Raw genomic sequence first — 20,557 nt, 5'->3', positions numbered from 1 at the left:
GAGAAGTTATATGCATAATAAAGCTTATCTGGGAAAGGTGATGTTCAGAATGAGCTGGAAAGCCTAGGACAGTGCAGGTGGGGATGGAGGATTTCAAGGGATGGAAAGAGTTCTGTTATGTGGGAGAAACAAAGAAAGTTAACACGATGTGAGCAGTGTGAAACTACACTGTACACTTGCCCAGTCCCAGTGCTGAAATACTAAGCTTCTACGTGGCAGCAAAGGTTATAAAATCCGTGGACTAAACTTCTGTTTCTTACATAACCATAGATATGAATGAACTGTAGTCTGCTGTCACTAGTAGTGGCTATTGGAGCTCAATCAATAGATAATAAACACATTTGAACTATCTTGATGGTGACTCAATTTGAGACAAGATTGTTTGAAAGTAGTAACATAACTAGAACAGGAATTTGAAAATTATGGAAACTAACCATCTTGCATTTTTAACTGGGATTTAAAATTGTCTTAAGTTTGCAAAACTGAAGTACTTTCATTGAAATATAATTAAATGTATGTGCCTTACCATTCAAAAGGGGTGCTAGTTTGTTGATAAAAGGGGTTTAAATCCTCTTAATAATACCCATATTGAAATTTCAGTGAATAACTTGAATTTTCCCAGGAAAATGGACACAAGAAATAAAGGCTGTTTATATCTGATTAAAAGTTGTATATGTTAACATTAAAAAAAGAAAAAGAAAAAAAGTATTGAATTCAACTAATTTCTTGTCCTCCATGAACAATAAATAAGCATTTAAAAGCAAGAGTGAGTGAGCATTCTCACTCTCCCAAGGGAGAGGTTTCACGAGAAGTAAAGGATCCTCTGCCTTCTTGTCACCTGGCAGAGGTAGGGGGCCTGAGAGAAGAGGGAGACTGAAAGCGGGTCCCTGCTCGAGGTAACAGGCAAACCGGCTCCTGGCTTCCCTCACCTTCATGTGTGCCCTTACTGAACAGGTATATGGGCCTGGATCAGGAAAATCAGGTAACTGAGGTTACTGACAAAGGTCCATCCAGGGAATTGCCGAGGCAGTCTGCCCCATGCATTAGGACTGCCTCTCTTAAGAACAAGAGGAAAGTAATTATTGTGGGAGGTTCTCTTTTGAGGATAACTGAGGGCCCTATATGCCAGCCAGAACCAACCCTCAGGGAGATTTGCTGCCTCCCTGGGGTCCAGGTTAGGGATGTTACTGAGAAACTCCCAGGCCTGGTGCAGCCCTCTGATTACTACCCACTAGAGGTCATGCAGGTGGATACTGATGAGGTTGCCAAGGCAAGTCCCAGGGTGAATAAAAGGGATTTCAGAGGACTAGGCCAAATGCTTGTGAATTGGGAACACAGGTGGTCTTTTCCTCAGTTGCTTCAGTGGAAGGAAGAGCTGAAAGGACTAGGAAAACATGACTGATTAATGAATGACTTAGAGGCTGGGGCCATCAGATGAACTTTGGTTTTTTTGATCATGGAGATGTTTACAGGGCACCAGGTATGGTAGCAAATAATGGCAAAGAGCTATCAACAAGGGGGAAAAGGATTCTTCGCCAGGAGTTGGCAGGGCTTATAGAGAGAGCTTTAAACTAGACTTCAAGGGGATAGGGGACAAAACTCCTGAATGGTTTGATATACAGGACACCGGGCCTGTTGGCATTGCATGGGTATACCCTGTCCTGCAGGTGAAAAAGGGTACTAAGGCAAGAGTTAGCAAGGCTCATTCACAGAGCTTTAAGCTAGATTCAAAGTGGGAGGAGGTTGTAGCTGAGTGTGAATTAGTGGGGCATTGTTCTAGTGTTAATGAAGACCAGAAGGCCTCCCACCTCCCAAGGGTGCCACCAGCATGCTCAACTTGCTCCCTGAAATGCCTGCACACCAATGCACGCAGCAGGGGGAATAAACAGGAGGAGTTAGAAGTCTGTGTATGGTCTAAAGGTTACAATCTGATGGCAGTTACAAAGACATGGTGGGACAGCTCACATGACTGGAATGTGGTCATGGATGGCTATGTGCTTTTTAGGAAAGACGGGTCAGCAAAGCGAGGTGGTGGAGTTGCTCTTTATGTGAGAGAGCGACTAGAATGTATTGAGTTCTGTCCAGAGGCAGAGGAGGAGCAAGTGGAAAGTCTGTGGGTATGAATTAAGGGGCAGGGTGACATGGGTGATACAGCTGTGGGGATCTATTACAGACCTCCTGATCAGGACAAGGGAGTTGCTGAGGCTTTCTACAGTCAGCTGAAAGCAGCCTCGCAATTACAGGCCTTGGTCCTTATGGGGGCTTTTAACTACCCAGATATTGCTGGAAGGCCTTCACAGCCAGCCATTCACAGTCTAGGAGGTTCCTCCAGTGCATTGATGATAACTTCTTAATGCAAATGGTGGACAAACCAACTAGGAGAGGAGCGCTGCTGGATCTTGTACTCACCAACAAGTAGGGTCTGGTAGAAGTGCTGACAGTCAATGGCATCCATGGCTGCAATGATCGCAAGATGGTGGAGTACAGGATCCTGTGTGGGAGGAACAGAATACCTAGCAGGACCAGAACCCTGGACTTCCTCAGGGCCAACTTTGGCCTCTTCACTCAATTTTTAAGAGAAGTCCCATGGGACGGGGTACTAGATGGTAAAGGGGCTCAAGATAGTTGCTCAACATTCAAGGACCACTGCTTGCAAGCTCAGGATCAGAGCACCCCAATGGATAGAGAATCAAGTAAGGGAGCCAGGAGACCTGCATGGTTAAACAAGGAACTGCTGGGCAAGCTCAAGTGGAAAAAGAGAACCTATGGATCATGGAAGGAGCGGCTGGCTACTTGGGAGGAATATAGGACTGTTGTCAGAGGATGTAGGGAGGCAATTAGGAAAGCTAAGATCTCCTTGCAACTTAATCTTGCAAGTCAGGTCAAGGACAATAGAAAGGGCTTCTTCAAATACATTGCAGATAAAACTAACACTAGAGGCAATATAGGCCCCCTGCTGAATGAGGTGTGTGCCCTGGTGACAGAGGATATAAAGAAGGCAGAGGTACTGAATGCCTTCTTTGCCTCTATCTTTACTCCTGCAGACTCTCCCTAGGAGCTCCAGATCCCTAAAGCCCCAGAAGAAGTCAGGATAAAGGAGGAGTTTGGTTTGGTAGATGAGGATTGGGTTAGGGATCAGTTGAGCAATCTGGACATCCATAAATCGATGGGTCCAGATAGAATGCACCCACAGGTGCTGAGGGAGCTGGTGGAGGTCATTGCTAGGCCACTGTCCATCATCTTTGGTAAGTTGTGGGCAACAGGAGAGGTGCCTGAGGACTGGAAGATAGCAAATGTCACTCCAGTCTACAAGAAGGGCAAGAAGGAAGACCCAGGAGGGGACACCTCCATCCCTGGAAAGGTGATGGAATAACTTATTCTTGGCACTATCTGTAGTCATGTCAAGGATGAGGGGGTCATTAAGAGCAGTCAATGTGGTTTTCCCAAGGGGAAGTCATGTTTAAGCAACCTTATAGCCTTCTATCAGGAAGTAACTAGGTGGATAGATGATGGTAGTGCAGTAGATGTGGTTTATCTTGATTTCAGTAAAGCATTTGACTCTGTCTCCCATAGCATCCTCATAGATAAGCTGAGGAAGTGTGGTCTTGATGATCAGGTAATGAGGTGGATCATGAACTAGTTGAAAGGACGAAGTCAGAGAGTTGTGGTCAATGGGGCAGAATCTACTTGGAGGTCTGTGACTAGTGGAGTCCCTCAGGGGTCGGTACTGGGACTGGTGCTGTTCAGTATTTTCATCAACAGCCTGGATGAGGGAACAGAGTGTGCCCTCAGCAAATTTACTGATGACACTAAACTGGGAGGAGTGGCTGACACACCAGAAGGCTGTGCTGCCACTCAGCGAGACCTGGACAGGCTGGAGAGTTGGGTGGGGAAAAACTTGATGAAATTCAACAAGGGTAAGTGTAGAGTCTTGCATCTGGGGAAGAACAACCCCATGTACCAGTACAGGTTGGGGGCTGACCTGCTTGAGAGCAGTGTAGGAGAAAGGGACCTGGAGGTCCTGGTAGACAGGAGGATGACCATGAGCCAGCAATGTTCCCATGTAGCCAAGAAGGCCAATGGCATCCTGGGGTGCATTAGAAAGGGTGTGGTTAGTAGGTCAAGAGAGGTTCTCCTCCCCCTCTATTCTGCCTTGGTGAGGCCGCATCTGGAATATTGTGTCCAGTTCTGGGCCCCTTAGTTCAAGAAGGACAGGGAACTGCTTGAAAGAGTCCAGCGCAGAGCAAAAAGATGATGGAGTTGAACATCTCCCTTATGAGGAAAGGCTAAGGGAGCTGGGTCTCTTAAGCTTGGAGAAGAGGAGACTGAGGGGCGACCTCATCAATGTTTACAAGTATATAAAGGGCGAGTGTCAGGACGATTGAGCCAAGCTTTTTTCAGTGATGTCTAGTGATAGGACAAGGAGCAATGGGTGCAAACTGGAGCACAGGAGGTTCCACGTAAGTATCAGAAAAAGGGTTCTTTGCTGTGAGAGTGACAGAGCACTGGAACAGGCTGCCCAGAGAGGTTGAATGCGTTCCTGTGTGATGTACTCTAGGTGATCCTGCTCTGGCAGGGGGATTGGACTAGATGATCTTTTGAGGTCCCTCCCAACCCCTAGGATTCTGTGATTCTGTGATTCTTTCTGTTCTTAAATAATGTATTTTACATAGTGATGTGCATAATTATCCAGCAAATACCACATATTTGTGTGTTGAACTGTTTACTATATGAAGACACAAAAATATTAGAGAACTGTTTTTCATGTATTGTATTAATATGATTTCAGTCAATTTTATTTTTTATGGCAATTTAAAATCCCAATTTTAATATATTAGTTTTGAAATTGCTTCAATGTGTCTTGAAAATAATTAAAAATCTGGCAGTTATATAAAATAACTAATGAAGTATTTTTTTGCAAAGGTGGTTGCACACTTGAATATACTTAAACTTAGACACTTGAATAATTTTCTGAAGCATAAAACCATAAAAAGTATTAGGAAGCCAATGTGACAGCCTTATGCTGTACTCACCATTTGCAGAAATTAAGCAAAAATTGAGAATTCCATCTAGAATGCCAATGTAGGTGACACAAAGTCACAAGTTGTGTACAGCTAAAATCCTTAGCATAGCTGATTAGATAAGCTTTCTTTTAATCTCCATTTCAACGTGCAAGGCTTATGAGTGAAATTGCTAAATATTTAATAATTAATCGGTTGGTTGGATTGTCGTTTTTTTTGAGGCTCCTTTTGCAATATTAAAATTACTTCTTGAAATTTTAGTTTCATCTTGCCATTATTCATTCTGCAGTATGACATCACACTAGTATGATGCTTTGCTATATTGAAAAATAGCTAATAAACTCGAGAAAGTGACATGCAATAAGTAATGAATTTCTGTTGAGGCAACATAATTTTGTCAGTTGGTCTTTTATGACTGACTTATGTTGCTGGCTGGAGTTATCAGATACGTAATTCAGCTTCCATGGGTTTTCCACATGCGCATCAGCAACCAAAGAAAAGTAGCTTTTATACCTTGATATATTTTCAGATTTGTTGAGCTGCAATACTTTTCAAATTTCTTGGAGAATTTGACTCCCTTGTTTTTTCCAAATACTTGTTTTGAAGGACTTAAACTCAGTAACAGGCTTTTGGTGTGAGGGATTATTTTCAGTGTAGCCCCATTAAAGGAGCTCAGTTTACTTTTAAACCTCAGGTAAACTTTATCTACATTTATAGTAATTTGAATTTTAAACTGAATTACAGCTTTCAGTTTTTTAATTCAAATACTAAATTTCAAGCTTTAAATTAGTTTGTGAAAGTGTTGGGGTTTTTTTTAGTCTTAAATAAGGATTTAATGTTTTAGAAACATATATTGTTGATACTATGGACTCTACCTGATAAGTCTATTTGGAGAGAGTTAAAGCTTAGAACATATCCCATGCATTATTATCCATTGTCTAGTGACAGATATGTAAAAATTATTTATTTATATAATAGTGTTCTGCTCCTCTGTCCTGAATAATACCAAGTATATTAAATTTAGTGTAACTGGATTCCTCTCCCTTAAAACGTGTTTCTGTGGACCATCTATATGTGCCTCCTGTTGCACTTAAGGAACTGTAGAGTTAAATGATACCAGCCTCATGATTTTTAAGCTGTTCTTATGTTTTTAGTTGGACACTTCTTTTGAGAAAGAAAAAAAAAATGCTTTTGGCCATAATGCTAAATAGAGCCTGATTCTGACTTTCCCAAAGAAATTGAGAACAATTGCACCTAAATCATAAAAGCAGTGCAGAAAAGATTTTTCCCAGACCCTAGAACTTTAATAGACATTAAATCAAAGCATTGATTGATAATTAAATCTTTGTTGATGTGGGAAAGAACACTAGTTTATCTAGAAAGTTTCAATATATGTGAGTAATGTATTATTGACAAAAATCAGTATGTTTGAATTCAACATATCTTTTTAGAATGCTAGTATGACTCACTCTACTGTGTACCCTGAATTGAACTTAAAGGTTAGAACCAATTCAGAAACCTACTGTTTAAAACCTAAGTCTTACTAATCCAAAATTATTATGAGTGTGCTCTGTTTTAAAAAAAACAGTATAAAGGTTGTCAGCTCAGCTCCACTGAGACATCCCAAAATACAACTGATTGAAGTAGAACCATTTCTGTTAAAAACAAAAGAAACCCCACAACCCCACTTCTCTATGACAGCAATGAGAACATACAGTTTGCTGATAGCTAGCACTTTGTACTGTTTGGTTTTCTTCATTTTTCTGGAAGGAAAAAAATTTAAAAATCACTGTTCCTTTAAAAAGAAATTAATACTTTGGTCCATCCAAGGAAACTAGGGCACATATGAGGTCTGAATTCATTGTGAATCACTTGAGCACATTGCACTAATCAAATTGCATTTCTTTAATTTACTGATGTGATTTAAAAACTACCTGATTGGTTGAATGCCAATAAATGGAGAACTGTAGAATCATACTTAAATTAAAATATTTTTAGATGTTTTTAACTCCTGTGTTTTCTTTCAGAGCAGAACTGCTCTTATACATTTTGTTAAGATCAAGAATAGCAATTACCATAAATTGGGACAAATATGTTGCTATTAAATATAAGCTTTTCTGTATTATTTTAAAGCTAAATGCAGTTGTACAAAGTTGTTTTGTGGTTTGTTGTTTGTTTTGTTTTTTTAAATCAATGAATGGTTGTAAGAGTTGCTTATTGTTTATTAGCTATAGGTAAGATTCGACAGGAACAAAAGGCAGCACAACAGGAAACATATGCTATAATAGTTAGTTCACACCTGCTATCTGCTTTAAATAGGCTTGGAGATAATATCAGACAGGGAATGAATTCATTGTTTAGACAACTGAAACTTTTTATGACATCTGACCCTTTACAGTTCTTTCTTTGTCAGGGCACTTATCAAATGCATCCTGCTTTGAAAAATGACTGGTTCTATGGGCATCCTTCTACTTCGTGTATGAGTGTAAACATAATCTGTGTTCACACTTTTGAAATTTAAAGAGTTAAAGACTTTTTTTACCCTAACAAAATTCCAGTTTCAGATATATTTCTTAGTGTTAGCTGAATACATTCAGATACTAGGATTAGTGCTTTTCAAAACAAAAATAATAATAAAATAAAAGGAAGTTAAGAAGTACTTGGATAAAGAAGGATGGTGAAGTACACAGCAGCAAACTTTGAATGTTCTTTCTTAAAGTAAATTTAATAATAGTTTGCATTGTATCTAATGTAACAAAACTAAAAGACTAGAAGAAAAAATATGTTTGAAAGGGATTGTGAAGTAGTGTTTCTATCATTTAGCTTTTGGTTCTGTTTACGTACAGAGCTTTTGTGCCTTAGTTTTTACTCCCTACATTCTCAACAAAGTTTTATCTAATTCTGGATCTCTCCAAAGTTGTTATCAGCTCACGTTTTGTTTTGAGACTTAGTGCTTGTCAGACAGACAATAATTAGGATTTTCTATTCTTTTTCAGAATGCTCCAAAGCCTTTATTATCATATACAAATGTGCCAAAGTTAAAGAAAGCTCATATTTTTTTGGTGAGATGATCAATATTTGAAACTGTGTAGAGAGGGATCTAACGAAGCAGTAAAAGAAAATAAAATTAAATTGATCATAATTTATATAAAAAGAAAGACAGGGATTGTTTATGCTTTCCTTCTAAATTTTTGACACTGACCACCTTTGGGAACAGGGTACCAGATTTAGTAGACTGCTAATTTTAACTGCTACAGTAATTCTTATATTTCTAGCATTTACTCTGATCGTATATTGATAGTGTTTCTCCTAAATAAAGGCTCTGGCAGACATGTTGGCCAGGGGTTAAAAATCAGACAGCTGAAGCTGTTACTGCCAACAGCTCTGATGATGGACTTTTACGTCCTTAAGACAGGGGCATATGATCCACAAACAAATCAATTTCTGAACTGCCACATGTTTCAACCCAGCGTACTAAGGTAAACCAGGTCCTATTTTGGTTTATCCTGATATGTTATGCTGAAAACTGAAGGTTCAGGAGTTCATTTATAATCTGATCAGATGCTGCTGTTTTGGGGGCAGCAGCATCTGTCAGAAGTGGGTTGTGTGCAACTGGGGTAATAACTGATTTAGCTCTTTGTCTGATTTTAGTCTCCTTCCACATGTCTGTCAGGACCTTCCATGTCAGAATGACTGGATTTGTGCAATTCATTATTTGTAAACTCACCAGTGGTCTGATTATTTCCAGTAATCTGCAAAATGTAAAGCTCTCCTTGCTTTCTATTTTCATTGATTGCACTACCTGAAGTAGTGAATACAAATTGCCACATCCACTGTGTAACCACCCACTACTAAAAGCCTGTTTTCCAGGAGCTAAGATGTTGTTTGTACCTAATCAGGACCAAAAAATATACTGTTCTGTGATGGTACATAAGAACTGGTTTTATTCTATTTTGATTTTTTTTTTCATTTTAATATGTTAATTTCTTATTATAATAATTAAGTGAAGTCCTTATTCAAAAACCTGTTTCTTTCTTCATTATTTCAATAAAGTGGTTTTGGTACTTTAATCTAGAAATGCTGCTGTTAGGAGAGAATCCTACATAAAGGCTAAGACAGAGAAAATACAATTTATTTCTATTGCAAATGAACTGAGTAACTAACCAGATGTAATTTAGTATTGACAAACACGTATATCATAAACACAATATAAATAAAATTAATAGTATTAAATCAGAATAAGACAGTTTTGAAAGGAATCCTTGAGTAATATTCTATGTATTTCTGGCAAGTATCCTTATGAAGACATAGTTACCAAAAATGAACAATTTTAAACAAGAATTTTAACATAAGAAACCTGCTTAAATTTTTAAATGCATTCTGGTAAGAATTATACTAGAATATTTGCTGTATTTCTTAGCATAAACTGTACAGTATTTCAAAGACAAAAAAAAATACTAAGAGTAATTACTGTTGGCTTTAGTAATTACTCTTGGTCTGCTTGTAATGTAATGTATGAAACAAACACAAATACAGTTGTGTTTAAAAATCACTGCTACTGTTGAAACAGCTTTTAGAAATAGTTTTGTAAAACTATGGTTGATTAAAAGAAACCCAAAGAACAATAACAAAACAACCAACTAAACAAACAAACAAACAAACAAAACTTAAAACCAACCAACAAACCTTTGGTTAATGGGGAATAAAAGTATACTACCGTGTAGGTGGGGTTTAAATTTACAGCAAGACTATGTAAGTGGTTTTTATTCCTGATGTATTAATTTAGAAATTTTGGGCTTCACGTGTATGGCTACATCTCATGGCAATGTCAGTAAAAACTGAAGCCTGTCAGTAACTGGTGGAATCAGATTGTACAGTTTTAATTTTTTAAAGTAATTTCATATGATAAGAAAAGCCAGAATTTTGTAAGCCAGCTTGTCTAATCCTCGATGATTAACTACATTCAGCATGATAACGCTTTCTCTGAGCCATTTTAATCACTGTTGTGAGGAAAACTGAATGCATCAGTTACTGTACAAATGTAACTGCTCTTAAAATCCTTTCCCTAGAGTCTGACACACTTGGAGGAGCACAATACTTCTGTTGCGTGAATAGACAGTAGTTGTTGTTTTGTTGTTATGCCCTGTTTTGTTGTTTGGTTTGTTGTGGTTTTTTTGTTGTTTGTTTGTTTTTTCCTGGCTAATTATTTGAATTTGGAGGGGGTTTAATTACTGTTTTTATATAAATGCATATACACTGTTCTCACACTGGCAAGGAAGTTCAATAGCTTACTTGATGCTAATGTGTTTGTGCTTGTAAAAAAAATTAATATATTATTGTGATTGTCTTTAAAATATTTACTGCTGTGCTTTTATTTTGTTTCATTGATTTCTGCTTTCTAGAGAGACATATTCTCAGTGGAAAAAAAAAAAAAAAAAGGGAGGGGGGTGGGGCTTAGTGGCTTTAGTAAGCTGATTTTATTGAGCCTAAATGAATAGTAGGGTTTTGAAACCTGTGTTAATGTGTTCAGCCAAGACAGCATGTGACATCTATGGCTAATCTCAGCTGCTGCCATTGCCTTTTCCTTCTCACCTGCTGCTATTGCGTGCTGTTACTTACTTGACTTTCAAAGGAGGCTGAGGTTGGTGGAACACAATTAAGAGAAGCAAGTTTTGATTGACAGATATTTAGTTGGGTTCTTTTGTTGAAACCACATTGTATTTTGTGAAGTTTGATTTTTATTTTTGAAGAAGCAGATGGAATTTTTGGCTACTAGAGACTGGTTGTGCTTTCATTTCGGTTAGCGTGGACATTGGATTAATGAAATAAGTGACTTTTAATTAAAAATATTTTCCTTCTTTTTCTTCTTTCATGTGTTTTTAATTATTTTTCTTCTGATTACAGCCTGTAGTTGCAGAACGGTTGGTAGCTGTGGGTGGCAGTCATAAATCCATAGATTTATTGTCATAGATTTCTGTAGCCTGGCCACCTGCTGGTAGAATTAACAGCTTAAAATCAACTGTGGAATTTGACAATTCAGAGGAAGTTTTTATGACAACGAAGATTTTTCAGGAGATCGTCTTTGCATTTGTAACTCAGTTCTCTCAAAGTCAAGGGACTGTGGTCTTTGAAAGCATCTGGTAATCTTTTAGTTTCAAACTGCATTTAAAAATGTGAGAGATTGGTTTGATAATGTAACAAAGCAATTATGTTGATACACTAGGTACTTCACTTACGCAGTTGAAATCATGAGGGTTTAAACTGTAAATTACTTTCTTGTCATTACATCAGTTTACTGCAGTTATTAATAAATTGTATTGTGCTAATACTGCTAACATCTGTACTTTAGAACACAGCGAACAGCTTATTGTGTCTGTTTCATCACAGACTAAAACGTTCTGTTTATGCAAGGACTAAGGTGGGAAACAATTTTCACAACTCTTACTTGCCACACCCATATCTCTGCTTTGTGTCTGGCAGCGTTTTTACTTCTGTCTTTTCTGTGCTTTTCTGAAGTGAGATTGGCTCTATCTTGTGATGTACTTTGCTACCTTTTAAACTATTGTCTTGTCTATGTTCTTTTTCTTCACAGAAACATAAAACATGGCTGAGTCAAGGACCTTACGGGCTTTCATTTAACTAGGAACTCTGCTTTCTGCCTTTATTTCAGTATGAGCTGCAAAATTTTGAATTGTATTTTAACTTTTCTCCCTATTACTTTTGCAACCAGATCTGTTTTTTTTTTGTCTATGTCAAAAGTTCTTAAAATACCCAGGTTAGGATTGTCTGATATTTGTGTATAATTGGAGTGCCTAACATGTAAATTGGTATTCTGACAAATCCTGCTGCAGGAAAAACAAGGTAAGGACTGCCACTGGGAGTTAATGGTAACACAGACTGTGGCAGACAGGCAAATGGTATCTTTAGTATCCTTTCCAAGTATAAGTAGTTGAATGCTGCCCTACTTGAGTACCTGAGACAGTGTCTCACTCCATTCTTTACAGAAAAAATAATTTTTAGTCCTACTTATGACATCACTGATTTAGATTATGACTCAGATTATTATTGAGAAGTAGCTGACAGATAACTACATCTGAATTTTATTTTAATATGATTTTAATAATTAATGTAGCAATCAATAGAGTATACTTTCACAGTGATGATTGATTGAAGTATCCTTGAATTGCAGCCTTTAATTAGAATTGATGGCTCACCACCCTAGTTCTTGTCTATTATATTAATAATTACAAAATTGATTTACTTGCCTATTAATTTTGACCCACTGGTGAGCTTTGTGGCTCAAATTCACAGCCTTCCAAGCGAGGGTGATTTGACAGTGACTATATGGTATTGCCTCTTGTTTGTATGTGTAAAGTGTATGCATTTAAACTATACCTTTTAGTGCAATTCTGTTTACTCATTTTCTCTCCAGTTATTTGTTTTAGGCAGAGTAAAAGAGCAGTGACATTTACTGGGCTGTTTTGCTTCTATATTTGCCAGTTTCGTGTTATGCTAAATACTTCTTAGTCAAAGACAATGGCGATGGATCTTTGTATCGTGGTAGTTGCAAAAATAACTTGAGGTTGATATGAAAAGAATTAAGATAGTAACTATTGAATATGATTTGTTGGTGTTTATTTTTCCTCAAGCTCTCTGTACATATTATTTTTTTCTTGTTACACCTTTCATATTGATGACTTAATGAATTTTGGGCAGCAGCCAAATTTTTTTTTACATATAAAATACTTCAGGTGGTGCGTTTGTATCTATACATAATTATATAAAAGTATCTTCCTTTCCCATGGATGAAGGAAAGCCTTACATTCATTTTTTCTGGTTTTTTTGATTGCCCTACTTTCTTTTCAACATCCATTTGCTTTGCTGATCTTTCAAGATCTAAAGAATGTAGTGTTCTTTTCCTGACACTGAAAAAAAACAACAAACCAAACCAAAACCAAACCAAACAACTGTCAGAATCCTTTGTAGTGGATTGTTAGCAAACTATAATTCACTCTATTTTTTCCATGCCCTCCAGGTGAACTGTTAAATGATATACTGTAATGTTGATTAGCAAAATCAGTGTTATCTTGCATACTGCTGTCTTAGGCCAGTGATGTTTGTGGGTATACCTGGGTATGATTTGAATACACTTGAATTTTATAGTAAAAATACTTCTGCCCTTTGTATTAAAAAGATGCAGAGCAAATACCTTTCCAAGTGAAAAGCTGATCTCATTGGCCATCTTTTTAAAATTTTCTAAAGGTTGATCCTGCTGGATCCCCTGAGGCTTACGTTTTTTCATCTTGGTTGTTCTGCCATAGTGTTGCTTAGAATTTATACCATAAGCATTTGAATGATAGTTGACCTAGAAGATATTCTTGAGTAATGTATGGAGAAATCATGTTTATTTCAACCTTGAGTTTCATGTTTGTGCATAGACCCAGTAAGCAGAGGAAGATGGTCTTTGGTTACTTTCTGATTGGTCATCACTTTGGAGGTCTGAGATGCATGTTTCTTCGGAGCTTTGCAGACATGCATTGTAGGCAGATATGCATTAGATAGTTGAACAAGGTTCGAGTTTGTGCTCGGTAAGAAAGACCTTGAATCTTCACTAGAATACAAAATTTCTGCCTGTTACAATTTCTTGCCAAGTCCTTCAATCTGGTACTAGTTACATGACGTTTGACAACTTCCCAAATGAGCATCAACATTGTAGTCATTTACATTCTACCACTAAAACCACCTTTTAGCAACTGCATCAAAGAAGTGTCTTGAAAGGGTTTCTGTTAGAAGATTTTGTTTAGATCAACTTGGAAAAAAATGCCTATCTTACAGAACATAATGATACAATAAAATTGAGCAAGTTAAAGAAAATGTACATCATTGTGCCAGATTTCTGGAGCAGACTAATGTGTATAAGTCAGTCTGCAGGACATATGATATTTAAAGTTTGACATCTTAAATGCAATAAAACTAAAATAACATTTTTTCAGGGTTTATATACATGTGCTTCTTCATACATGTTAAGTCAGAAGAGGACAAAGATGAAGCACAAAATGCAAGCTTATTTTTCCTTTTGGATACATACCATATAAAACAGTCTTTAATAATGTGAGCGATACCTGTTTGCTAAAATTTTATTGGAGAGGTACATCATCTATAATTAACTTTTTTCTGAATTCTGTGTGCAAGAGGTTGTGTTATAACAAATAATGAAATACAACTCTTATAGGTATCCAGCACCTAATGACATCATCATTATAAAGCTTGTTTTATGCAGCATATATTTTACTTAGCCAATAGCCAGAAAGCAGTTCTCCTGGTGATTCACTAGGTGGCTTTTCTGTCATATTTGTCTCTGATTTTTGCCACCACTGTGGAGAGCTGCTGAAAGGAAGAAAAATGAGAGGTTCATGAGAAACCACAAGAGTGAAAATTCCTTGTATCCCCTATTTCAAAAATTCTCACCGGTCAGTGTTTGTGGCCTCTCCAGGAAACCAAATAATATTATTTTAGTCATTCCGCTATTAAGATACCATTTTTCTTAACCAACAGCTTCCCCAATACTTGCTGCTAGTCTTTTTTCTAGCCTTTTCACATTTATTTGCATTTTGTGTCTGTCTGATGCTACTGAAGGAAGTCCCCAGGGTGTCTGCAAGGAAAAGGTGAGACTGCATTTGTAAGGAACCTCTGTCTGCTTTGGAAGACTTTAAAGTTTTTACTCAAAGTTCCTTGAGGATTCTTGCTGGAGCATTTAATTTCACTGTATAGATCTAGAGGTAAAGGAAAGAAGAGCTGCTACTTTGTAGGAAGAATCCAAAACCTGGTCTTTTGGGAGTCTTGCCCTGCTCTGGGAAGGAATCCTATCCAAGGGTAATTTTTTTAATGAAGAGAAAAATTTCACTGGGGAAAGGAGGAGGAAAGAAAGAGAAAATGTGTTTCTTGTCTTGTAGCTTTTGGGCATTCGTAAAGGACTAGTATCTTGTTGATTTTTACACTGTCCATTGGAGAAGAAACTATTCTTTAGTATGGCTGTACTCAGGAAATATATTAAGGAACTACTAGGAATTAAGCAATGCAGCTGCTACACACATACAAAAACTTTTTACCAAGACAGAGTGCCATGGTAACGTGGTCCTATTTTTACAATCCATCTGAAAATACTACTTTCATTAGTATTGTTTGCACATCTTGACACTGCCCTGGGAGCCTGCTAGCCAAGTTTTCACCTAACACAACAAATCTTTGACTTTAGCTTCAGGAATGCAGCTTTGGCACTATTTCAGAGAGTTTCTGAACTCAGTCTTGATCAGCTATTTGCACCCTGAGTGCTGTCCTAGACCTGCAAAATAGAGGACTCTGTTTAAAAAGCGTAATTTGCAGCAGATTTACACAGCTGTCCTCTCATATTAATCAAAAAAATCTATTTCATACGTTGGTATGTGTAGATATCAACAGAAAAGAGATCTGTAGGTTTCATATATTGATAAAATCTTCTGCTTTATTGAAAGGCATTTCTATAATACTAGCAAATAAAACTACTTTATATACCACATTTGTTTCCCTGATAGAAGTTTCATTTAAATAAATTCTGTTAACACTGTTTAGTTGCACCTGAGCCAGTGTAGAATAAAATTTATAATTCCAGCCTCGAAAGACCCTTGACTGGGTCATGGCTGATTATATATTCTAATTATGTATGTGAGGAGCAAACATTACAATAATAATCAAATACTGATACTTAATCTGCAATGCTAACCTGGTACAAACTCACAAAATTGATTTGCTTTGAGTTTAAACTTGGAAGAAAGTTAATGAGTAAAATATTTCTAATAAAAAATAGCACTGGTTCTGTTATAATTTAATCATTTTAAAAGTTCAGGAAAGTGGCCTTTCAATTTTGATCTTATAATTTCAGTAGCTGTGATGATTGCTTATAAATGAACAGCTGCATCTTCATTGCCACAGGCTTAAATTAAAGTCCCAAAGTCCCATAGCTTTTGAATTCCATAGCACATTAGCAAGAAACCTACAAATATAGTAAGGCTCGTGTTCTAAGACTGAGCAAAATCCATGTAATATTCATGATTAATAAGGCAAACAAAATACAGCCTTATACCAACTGCTGCAGTGAAAGCCACCATCAAAATTAAAAAGTATGAAATAATAAGGCTTACCATAATCAACATAATAATGTGATATTTATGCTTATTTTTCATTTAAAAACTTAACTTTTAGATGAAAGTGTATTTTATTTTACCTTATTTGTATTTATTTTTACCTAATTTCATGTTATTATTTTATTTAATTTATATTTATTGCAATTTAGCAATTCAAGTTAAAATAGCTGCCATTGTTTAAACTGTTGTTTTCTTTCTCTTTTTTTTGTTTTTCAATTAGTTATTGACTTTCAGACTGTGTGTTACTTCTTTCCTTTGTATGTGTATAAACGACTTGGATATTCCTTGCTACTTTTTTTTCCCTCACAATTTCAGCCATTTAGTCATTTCTAGAACCCTAGAGTCTGCAGTATGTTTTCTTAGAAGTGATAAAGAGAGCTGTTAAAAATGCAGTGATTGGGTGAAAATCATGGTCTCGTGATTATTCATCTCAGAATACAACTGTAATGGATGTAATTCAGAGTGATCTTGGTATCAGAATGTATGTGTCATGACACTTAAATTCGTCCATGTATTTTGAGGAGGAAATGCTATTTTAGTCTGTAGGAATGAGGCAAACAGAAAATCTTCAGGTTCTTTTATAGAAGTAAGTATCCATTTTCTACCTTGACACAGTAGTTTAGTCAGCTCAAAATTTGCTTACTAATCAAAAAAGTTCAACTCAGAAGCTAACCATGAGAGGGGTTTTAAAGAGTTGCAGGAGTCCCATTAATAACACTTGGTTTGTTGCATAAACATGTTTCTAAATGAACCCTTTATGACTATAAGAAATATTTAATTGAAAGGCAAAGTTGACAATCTACTAGTCCTAGTTTATTAAAAAAAAAACACAACATAAAAAAGCCTTAAATACACAAATGCATAATATTTGAATTTTGCTTTTTATATTAGTGTATGCATATACTATTGCTTCTGAATAGATCACTGTTCAAGAGGATTTTGAGCAAGGCATTCTTTCTGATCAACCTCAGAGTTACTCTCTCTGGCGAACAGAAAGGAGGCAATTTTGTGTGTATTCATATTAGTAGAGAGCCTGAGTGAGCTGAGTAAGGGTGAGCTTGTTTATTCTCCTTGCCTATTCAGGAGAAGAACTGGTGACGTTCTTAATTCTGTGAAGTGTAACTTACATTGCTGCACAGAAGAACCATAGAGGAGTATCTGAGCATCAGCAACTTGTGCAGATTCCTTAGAAATTGTAGCCCACAGGGAGGCTGTCTGGAAGAGTAGCAGCAGCAGAACTACCACCTCCCTCTCCACTGGCTTCTGAGGAGGTTTTCTGAGCACGATTTTAAACTTAGGATTTAATTTGGGGGAAGATTTATTATTTAGGCATTTATGTCATAGTTTCATTCGAGGCATATCAAGGACATGGTGGTCATCAAGAGCAGTTAACATGGTTTTACCAAGGGTAAGTCATGTTTGACTAACCTTATAGCCTTCTATGAGGAAATTACTAGGTGGATAGATGATGGTAGAGGGGTTGATGTGGTCTTTCTTGATTTCAGTAAAGCATTTGACACCGTCTCCCACAGCATCCTTGTAAATAAGTTGATCAAGTATGGGTTTGATGATCAGGCAGTGAGGTGGATCAAGAACTGGTTGAAAGGTAGAAGTCAGAGAGTTGTAGTCAATGGGGCAGAATCTAGTTGGAGGCCTGTGACTAGTGGAGTCCCTCAGGGGTCAGTATTGGGACCGGTGTTGTTCAACATCTTCATCAACGACCTGGATGAGGGTACAGAATGTACCCTCAGCAAGTTTGCTGATGACACCAAGCTGGGAGGAGTGGCTGACACACCAGAAGGCTGTGCTGCCATTCAGAGAGACCTAGACAGGCTGGAGACTTGGGCGGGGAAAAACCTGATGAAGTCCAACAAGGGCAAGTGTGGAGTTTTGCATTTGGGGAAGAAAAACGCCATGTACCAGTACAGGTTGGGGGCTGACCTGCTGGAGAGCAGTGTAGGTGAAAGGGACCTGGGGGTCCTAGTAGACAGGAGGATGACCATGAGCCAGCAGTGTGCCCTTGTGGCTAAGAAGGCCAATGGCATCCTGGGGTGCATTAGAAAGGGTGTGGTTAGTCGGTCAAGAGAGGTTCTCCTCCCCCTCTATTCTGCCTTGGTGAGGCCACATCTGGAGTATTGTGTCCAGTTCTGGGCCCCTCAGTTCAAGAAGGACAGGTAACTGCTTGAAAGAGTCCAACGCAGAGCCACAAAGATGATTAAGGGAGTGGAACATCTCCCTTATGAGGAAAAGTTGAGAGAGCTGGGTCTCTTTAGTTTGGAGAAAAGGAGACTGAGGGGTGACCTCATCAATGTTTACAAATACGTAAAGGGTGAGTGTCAAGAAGATGGAGTTAAGCTTTTTTTCAGTGATGACCAGTGATAGGACAAGGAGTAATGGATACAAATTGGAGCATAGGAGGTTTAAGGTGAATATCAATTTTTTTTTTTACTGTGAGAGTGACAGAGCCCTGGAACAGGCTGCCCAGAGAGGTTGTGGAGTCTTCTTCACTGGAGACATTCAAAACCCGCCTGGACGCCTTCCTGTGTGATGTACTCTAGGTGACCCTGCTCTGGCAGGGGGGTTGGACTAGATGATCTTTCGAGGTCCCTTCCAACCCCTAGGATTCTATGATTCTATGATTCATTTCAAGTGTGTTTATTTAGTTATGTTTTATACAACTTGCTTGTGCATTTGGACACATATAACTATATTTCACGTTGTTGAAATGTTCTCTTTGCAAAGGTAAATGGTTACTCTACCTTCCAGGGCAGGTTTTCTAATCATAATGTCAGATTTGTTCAGCCTGTTTTAATGTTGCATCTTTTATCATTCTTCATTATCAACTGCTTAATAAGCTGACAGTCTCCATCAGAGACAGTATCTTGTACAGATTCATGTTAGAAATTGTTCTTTTAGCTTTATAAATCTAGCCGAGTTGATATCCTGAAGATTAACAGATGTCTGCTAGATAAATAGTAAGCATGTTTAAGAATGTTAAAGGATTTCTATGTTAGAACATACGGAAAATCTTTAGATATGTATCTTTGTGATGGCTATAAAAATAAAGCAGCTGTCAGCCAGGGCAAAAAGTTGTGGAAAAGTTCTATTTAGCAACAGTTCTCCTACATTACCATTTCTACTCTTTTTATTATTATTATTATTATTATTATTATTATTTATTTTATTGTGGACTTTTAAAATACAAAATATTTGCAGATTTATATAAATCTGCTAGTAGGTGGACATGATTATGTCATTTGCATTTGGAGGGAAATATCTCTTTATTGACAATTAATAGTAATTACTATAGCTTTAGGAGGAGTAATTCAACATTTATATTGTAGCTGTCTCTGGAAAACACTATCTTATTTTATGTGTGTATATGTCTATATATGGGGAGTCTTTGAGGAGCCTACTGTCTAATCTAAGCTAATACTCAAAGCTTCCTGTATAGTGAAGGGTGAGAGCTTTGTGTCTTTGTGGGTTAATTACATCCTAAGGTAAATGGGGTGCATTGCTCATGGAAGTCCATGGCTTTCTTAAATGGCTACCTTGCACTCAATGCATGCATTTTAGAAAAATAAATTTACGAGGGGATGAATGCCATTAATAGGGAAAAAAACCAAAACCAACCAACCAAACAAAACACCAAAAATCAGGACATGCTCTAAAAAGCTTACAGTCTGGAAGTTAGAAATGAGCTAGGAAGACAAATAAAAATAACTGTAACATGTTGAATGTTTGGGCAAAACCTGCCTGCTTTACATGTAAACCATGGGTTTGAAATCCACTGCTGAGAATAATGTATTTCATTAAACATGTATCAACTAAAATCTACTATGGGCAGAACATATATGTGGTCTAGCATTCAGCTGAGTGAAAGCAGAAAGACCATGATACTACAAGATGTGTTTGAGTTTGCACGTGTGTATTTGTATGTGCCTATTCTGTCTGTGTGTTTATAATGACTGTATCAGAATGGGAGCTCATCCTCCTTTTGACATGACACCATTCTTCCTAGTCTGAAAACATAAGGTGTATGCACCCTTAGATCTTATATTTTGGAACTGGAAATCGTTCTTATGATACAGTTGCTATAGTGTCTTTCACTACATTTTATCTGGAATACTACAGATAAAAGTAATTCCTTGGGGGATCATGATTTAAATTTAAAAGTTTGCAGCACTAATAAGTATAATCTTAAAAAAAAAATTTCTATAATCACTGACAGCATTTACTTGCAAGTATATAGAAATACACATATAATTACAAATATTTTAATAAAATATCTAAACATTGACTGTAACTCATTTAGCGGAAATTTGGTATTTGCTTTCTCCAAACAGATACCTCGTA

General features: G+C 37.2%; 1 protein-coding gene across 9 annotated transcripts in view; it reads left to right on the top strand.

Annotated features, from left to right (window-relative positions):
• The window catches only part of NOVA1 (NOVA alternative splicing regulator 1), a 149,908-nt gene that overhangs the window by 83,564 nt on the left and 45,787 nt on the right, over positions 1-20,557 (top strand). The window contains exon 1 of one of the 9 annotated variants that reach the window (XM_051620233.1): positions 10,586-10,662. The exons of the other annotated variants lie outside the window; for them this stretch is intronic. The gene's annotated coding sequence lies outside the window, so the exon portion shown is untranslated. Of the gene's footprint in view, positions 1-10,585; positions 10,663-20,557 lie in introns of those variants that run through there. 9 annotated transcript variants of the gene reach the window in all.

Source organism: Apus apus, chromosome 5 (assembly GCF_020740795.1).
Source record: "Apus apus isolate bApuApu2 chromosome 5, bApuApu2.pri.cur, whole genome shotgun sequence".
Lineage (NCBI taxonomy): Eukaryota > Metazoa > Chordata > Aves > Apodiformes > Apodidae > Apus > Apus apus.
The sequence above is the reverse complement of the archived record's forward strand: the minus strand, read 5'-3'. Positions and strand labels throughout refer to the sequence as shown.